The sequence below is a fragment of the Portunus trituberculatus genome, chromosome 17, assembly GCF_017591435.1.
Source record: "Portunus trituberculatus isolate SZX2019 chromosome 17, ASM1759143v1, whole genome shotgun sequence".
NCBI lineage: Eukaryota > Metazoa > Arthropoda > Malacostraca > Decapoda > Portunidae > Portunus > Portunus trituberculatus.
Window position 1 is genome coordinate 29,042,525 of NC_059271.1, and position 7,500 is coordinate 29,050,024.

General features: G+C 41.6%; 1 long non-coding RNA gene across 1 annotated transcript in view; it reads right to left on the reverse strand.

The window, feature by feature from the left end:
* The window catches only part of LOC123505004, a 5,509-nt gene extending 1,598 nt beyond the window's left edge, over positions 1 to 3,911 (reverse strand). Inside the window, exons 1-2 of the long non-coding RNA XR_006675016.1 lie at positions 3,765 to 3,911; positions 3,280 to 3,384 (exon numbers count right to left, since the gene is read on the reverse strand). This is a non-coding gene — a long non-coding RNA (uncharacterized LOC123505004). The remainder of the gene's footprint in view (positions 1 to 3,279; positions 3,385 to 3,764) is intronic.
* Positions 3,912 to 7,500: the final 3,589 nt, after the last annotated feature.

Genomic DNA, 7,500 nt, shown 5'->3' on the forward strand with positions numbered 1-7,500 from the left:
ACACACACACACACACACACACACACACACACACAACCAATTCCACTACCTTACATATTCAGTTCACAGCATCACCACCACGCTTACTTTACACACCTATCACCACCACGAAGGAAGGCTACGCTTTGCAACACCTCCACATCACAATCCTTCCACCCTATACACATCCACACCAACAGAAATTTTCACTTTTTTTTTCCTTTCCCAATCCTCGCTCTTATATCAACACAAAGCTGCTGTTGACCTCCTTCCACTCGGTTTGTCTCGTTGAACTGGCACGCTACATGTATGTACATCATTTCAGTATCAAGCGCTTACGTGCACAACAGAATTTTCCACACAAGCTTCCTGCCAGCAATCCCATACCGTACGCTTTTGTGCGAGTTTCAAGACTTTTTTGCACTTTTTACTCTTTCCCCGAGTGTTGAAAGCAAATTGATACGTTTTGAATGTATGTGTATACTTCAAAACAATTCTCTCTAAAACAAAATCATAAAAAACCACCAAAATATCATGCCGAGTATTGTCTAAGTATTGAGTTGCTTGAATGTCATTCACCTCCAATCAATCACGGTAAGGAGTCTGCCACACACGGGGTCGCCTTCCAGCATCCGTAACTACAGACTATGACGACGGGACTTTTTTTTAGTCAATTTATTTCTATTTACTTTCTTTTTGCTCCACATACGACTACTGACTGGACTATCTAACTACATGGATAATCTCAATAGCGCCTGAGGTTTTATCTCTGACTCCATTTTTATATGCTTACCCGTACCTGCAAACACCTTCCCTGTCTCCCCCCATTTCACTCCTTTACCTTCCTTACCCAAGAAATATTCACATCCCAGTCCTTTCATTTCCTAGATAGCTGCACCCCTGTCAGCAGTGTATGTGGTGCAGAGGAGATATCTAGTTAAATATTAGTTGGAGTAACCCGCGGATCACAGACGCTGGCTGGAGAAATACTTGCCCAGGATGAATATGGTCAATACACTGAATTCCATTCCAGGGCACAATATTGACAGTGTGATTTGTACCAGTTTTGTCGTTGCTAAATTAATATCTCCCTGAGTGGTGAAAAAAATATTGGTGAAGGGATGGACAGTCTCGAATCTTTCGTTCTTTTGGAGATCTAATTATTCAGACATCCACATGGCAGTATTTTCTTTTTTTATTTATCCCGGCGGCGCCAAACAGTTTGCACTTGGATGGTCTAGTGTATCTGCATGATTCACGTTCCGCCATCACACGACAGGCAGCGAGGCAGTGGCTGCTGCCAAACGGGTGAAAGCTTCCGTACAGTGAAGCCTCCGCGCGAATGTTCAAAGGAATATTGTTGATACCTATGTTACTTTCTATTAAAAGCCACTTCCCTTAACATTAAAATAACTGTTCACTTAAATACTAATGTTTCGGCAATCGGCTCTAGGTGACCATGTTCCAATTCCATTAATAGGGCTCTCAAAAACACACACACACACACACACACACACACACACACCCGATATTACGAAAACATAACTCCATGACCTATACACCACGAGTACGAGTACTATGTTGATAGCCACGCAGCGGTTGTTGTAAAGGTTCATGAGAATACAAATGACTAGTTTTGTACTGAAGTCCATAACATAGGTATAAAACCGAATTTCTCTACACCTGCCAGAGACTAATTATAAACCATGACTGCTGCTTCACTGAATGAGCTGGTATAGGTTTGACGCGGGAATCCTTACTTCGGCCGGCAAAAGAAGGACGAGCGTATACACAAGGCAAAGTCAAGTTTCCCGGCCATCCGAAGACGCTAAGCTGTGGAGAGAGAGAGAGAGAGAGAGAGAGAGAGAGAGAGAGAGAGAGAGAGAGAGAGAGAGAGAGAGAGAGAGAGAGAGAGAGAGAGAGAGAGAGAGAGAGAGAGAGAGAGAGAGAGAGAGAGAGAGAGAGAGAGAGAGAGAGAGAGAGAGAGAGAGAGAGAGAGAGAGAGAGAGAGAGAGAGAGAGAGAGAGAGAGAGAGAGAGAGAGAGAGAGAGAGAGAGAGAGAGAGAGAGAGAGAGAGAGAGAGAGAGAGAGAGAGAGAGAGAGAGAGAGAGAGAGAGAGAGAGAGAGAGAGAGAGAGAGAGAGAGAGAGAGAGAGAGATATATGGGGGTCTTAGATGGAGAAGATAGGGAGGAGACCTGAGAAATGTAGAAACAAGGCGGGACATGGGTTGGGAAGGTGGGCATGGAGTGGGAGTAAGAAAGATGTGGCATAATTTACTCGGTACGATTGCTGATTAATGATATCTGCCTACTAAAATCCCCTCAATTACCATGCCATTTTAGATATAAAAAAGTAAAAAATTGAAATAAAATAGGTAGGAAAGTTGCATCATGAAAGTAGGAAGCCTCTGTACTACATACATTAAGACCTGGTATTTACAGAAATTTACTCTACGGGTTGTGCACTTCACTAGTCGACGAACGCATAAGAGCCATTCAGTTTATGGACAGCTCTGATGACATCTTTGTACGTATTGGCAAAGTGAGGAAATATGTAGACCTAAATATATTCGTGAATATGATAAAGTTACAACAGAAGCGCCACAGTAACCCCGAAGCAAACCGTTCACCTCGCACTTTCATGTACTACAGAAACGAGGTCGAGTGGTGGGAAACATTTAGCATTTTCGTCCCAGTTCCGGCAGAATTTGTCGATTGACTTCCTTCTTCAACGAGATTTGATGTGAAACATTTAATATGTCAAACAGTATTAACCGCGCCAGTCAGGCATCAAACAAGTGTGTTCTCTACGATGTGTGGCGCCAGACGTCGGCAATCAAAGAGTGCAGCCAAAGATCCGCTTTATTCCAGAACTACTGTACAAAAAAAGCACGCATCAGGCACGCACACACACATGCACACACACACCCACTAACGGCCAATTAAGAGGCGGTTAAATGTATATCATGACTGCTCGTTATTTAGAGGAAACCAGAATTGAACAGTTGTAACACGCTGTAGACACTAAAAGAAAACAGAAGAATATGAATGTAAAAATAATTAAAATCACAACTGTTAGGTTAGCTTAGAATAGATGGGATTACGTCAAGCTGAGTTTGGTAGGATTTAGTTGGGTTAGGTTGGGTTTGGTTTGGTTTGGTTTGGGTCAGGTGGATTATACTGGTTTAATAGTCTATCTGTAGTTCTGGGTTGTTGGGGAAATTATGGGAATACTTACAACTAGAGATTTAGTCATAGAATAGTTATACAATCGCTAAGATAAAATTAAGAATGGTTTACCTTTTAAGAAAGATGTAAAAGTAAATTGTCCTGGCGGCGACCAGTCAATAAAGTCGGCATGTCTTCCCTGGTGCCCGTACAACACTGCTCGAGCACCGGAAGGTCCTGCATGGGTGAAGGTGGCAATGGGTGAAAGAGACAACAGACAAATATTACCGGTTTGACGATACTTTAATATGTATCACTCAACATGATCACAAAATTTTCATTCCGCTCTCACCATTCACCATAGCAAACTATTTTCCTCTTCCTTTGACAAGTACCATTAAAAACAACACGCTAGTAATTTCTGTAGCAGTGTCTATCATTCCATTTCACTGCCATAATGCAATGCTAATATCACAAGAGTAGATGAAACACATACTCATAACCATACTCATAACGCAGACTTAACAAGCTTGAATAGTAGTTAGACAATAATCACAAACTTTTCATATTGAACTATGTGAAGAAAATACAGGCAAGCTTACACTCTCCTTCCTTACCTTCACGTATAACGATCCGGTAACATCAGAGAACTTTCCTGGACAATTTGTACTTCAATTATTACGACGAGTGAAGGTACCTCTCCGTGCTCTCAGTTAGAGGAAGACTGAGGACGGGAACTGTACTGAGAGGACAGGGGGGAGGGGGAGACCAGGGTGGGTAAAGAGAAGTAGGGTGGGGTGGAACTAGTCAAGGCTTTTACACGCTAATTGATTGTAAACGCGTACATGGCAATAGCGGTGAAAGTTCCCCAACCCGCCACAAGAGGGCTAGTAATTTGAATGTAGTGCATCGGCGCCATTCCGAAATGTACGTGAGGAATTACATTAACTATATATTATTTTCCGAGATAGACTTAAAAAAAACCATAAGATTATAGGATCGTTCACCAACAGCTGCAAATATTATACTCCCCTTCATAATGATGCTCACCTCCATACGTAGTTTATCTATTGTTAACCGCCATTCGCTGTATTCGTTTCGAAAAGTAGGATTACACATGTTTTTGTCTCTTCTGTACAACTATTCACATTAATGAAGTCTAGATTACCACGAAGCTTCAAAAGGAATACGAACCGTGGAGAGGTCTCACTACTATCTCGTTCAGTTCCCATAGTAATCCTTCCCTTTTCCCTCGTTAACGGGCACGAGTGTGTCCTAGAATCAATACTTTAGTGGAAATGGAAAATTAGAATTACTGGAAACAGTGTGTACGTATTTATATTAAAAATTGAAATCATCCATATCATTTGTCTGGCCAGAAACAATAGCCGTGCACCGCATCTCCGACTGGCCGACGTTACGGATCAGTGACCGTCGAGCGAAGAATGGCACGAGTATAAACCCAAACCACTTTTCAACGTCTGAAGGGTAGGGTCAGGGGGAGCCTCGCCTGATCGGCCGCCTCCCGCTAACTGACCCGTGACGTTGGCTGCTGGAGGGCTTGTAACTACTGCTCTATTCGTCTTTGCATTGATGTCACAAAGCCCCGCCTACAACACGCTTGGCCGCACCTGTGAAGCGTGAAAAGACGTAACTGACTAACGCAGCGTACTCAGGAGCAACCACTTTGAACAAACATATGAGTTACACAGGGAAGAAGAAAGATATGAAGATAAAAGTGTTCGTAAGTAAGGTTTAATATGAGGAATGTGTCTCTACACTTCATACGATCGTTGCATCATTCTTGAAGTCATACTGATGGTTTTCGACGAACAGCCTAATATTGTTCTGAACATGAAGAATATGTGAAACTTAAGAGTATAAACGTAACCACAGACACTTTCAAGTCTCAATCAGTAACTTAAGCAAGTATACGAACATAAAATTGGCTTTTCCTTAGAATAAAGACACAACGAAAAGAAAAGAACTATATGCATACATATAGCGTCTTCTATTTTCCTCCAAGACGGTAACTCACTTCCTTCACCATCATGCCTCGCTAAATGCCTCCTCCGCCAGGTAAAAGCCTTCATCACGAGGTAAAAGCTCGCTGATGCAACTAACCTCCGATCGACCGAGTGGATATTCGAAGAAGTTTCTGCAGAAAACTAAGGAACTGCGAATAATGGAAGAAGAGATGCTGGAGGGAAGCAAGTGAAGGAGGAGGCCGAGCAGCTTGTTGGTAACTGTCAGCAGCACTGAGCAGCCGCGATACACTATCCCGAAAGTGCTGAAAGAAATGGAGGAAATACTGTTCTGAAATTAAGCGACGATGCTGCAAAGATTTTTGAAATAACCTGCACTGCACGTACCTCACCCTGAGCGTTTTACATCACCAGGCTCGTGTTTCCCTTCGAATTTTCTGAAGGTAAAAGCATCATCGATTTCTTTTTCGCGCTTTATTACGTCTTCTTCGTTGTATCCTCTCCATGAACTAAGAAACTGCAGTGTTTTAACGGTATATCTTAACCATTACTGAAAGTGATGGCTTAGTACTAATCGGAGAATATCAGAGTTCCTAGTTATTTTCTTAAATTTCTCGATGTGTATAAAAGTTCTACAGATAAAATTTTATTGATAAAATTTATGTAATGGAAAGAAGATGGAAAGAAAATATCTTGTGTGCTTATAATGTCATGACGTCAAGATATTTTCTGTTTTAGGAAGAACCCAAAGGCGCACTGTCGTGTGCTACCTATCTATTTCTCTACAATATTTACAAGATTTAAAAATAGATAATATACAAGATGGTCATGTAAATGGAGCTCTCTCTCTCTCTCTCTCTCTCTCTCTCTCTCTCTCTCTCTCTCTCTCTCTCTCTCTCTCTCTCTCTCTCTCTCTCTCTCTCTCTCTCTCTCTCTCTCTCTCTCTCTCTCTCTCTCTCTCTCTCTCTCTCTCTCTCTCTCTCTCTCTCTCTCTCTCTCACCAACCAGACGGCTATCTTTGGCGACAGAGCATCGGGGAGAATAAAGGAAACAACTGTCGCTCAAGAAAATACACGTAGGGAAAGGGGAAGGATAGAAGGGGAGAACAGAGGAGAGTGAAGGTGACAAGTCTGTATTTAGAGATGCTTTTATCTTGCTTCCCACTTCATGTTCTTCCCTCATCTAAGACAAAAATGTCAAGACACTGAACTGAATGAAATTGTATGGGTTTCCAGTATATCATTCATAATAATATTGTTGTTGTTGTTGTTGTTGTTGTTGTTGTTGTTGTTGTTGTTGTTGCTATCATCATACGTGCGTACAAACCATCATTTACACGTTCCACGCTAAAGTTATCGCATTCGTCAGATGAGCATTTAGTTAGTTGTTTTTTTTTTCTTCTTGTGATAACATTAACGAGAGTCCGATCTTTTTTTTCTCTTCTATTTGATACCAAGCTATCTGATTTCTTTACGCCAGAAAGTATGAGCATTTATCTATACTGATCGCGTTTTGGCAGTGGTGAAATCCAATACCAAAGTGATGCGAATAAGTGATAACTCCTGATGAAAAGATATCGAGATTTAAAAATATAGAGGAAATCTCCACTAAAAAGTTTTCAGCAAAATACTCTTGTTAACAGCAGCCGGATTTGAGCGTGGGCGTTCTCAAGTGTCTTTCTTGCCCTCAAGCTACCCACACGTTTTCTATGATCACTACTCACTGCGCACCACACTATTTATTTCCTTCAAGGCCGCCTGTGTGGCATTGTTGCACACGGGTACATAGCGCACATTACTTGTTGCGTCCTGAATTTACAGTTTAAGTCTGGCTATGTAATGTGATCTCTATTATCTACTAGATCTTTTTTTCATTCTATCAAGTGCTATTTATTCCCATCACTACGTCACATATCACTCCACTGTCTGACGGCACATCTTCCGTCTCCTTCATTACTGCTGTCAATAATAATTTCGTTTTTCTTGAACTGCAGTTTGCCTTTCAAGCAAATACTTCTCCATGCAAGACAGTCACCACAAAAGGTGTGGTTTGTGCTAATTCCATATCACACTTCACTCAAGGATTCACTACACAATAATTGACCTAATAATTGACCTTTATCACTTGATTAACGAAACATATGAAAAATAACATGATACACTTACCAGTGCCGTGATAAAACAGTTCTTGCTGCTAACTTCCGGCTCCAGACAGGTATTCGAATCCTGATCATGGAAGCACCCAGTGAATTCGATTCTGTCCCCGAACCTTCCTTCCACGCCTGCTTAATCCCTTCAGTACCATGCCGCCTTTTTATATTCATTCTGGTTATAATTTGGTGAGTTTATACAGCTTCAGAGACTTATTA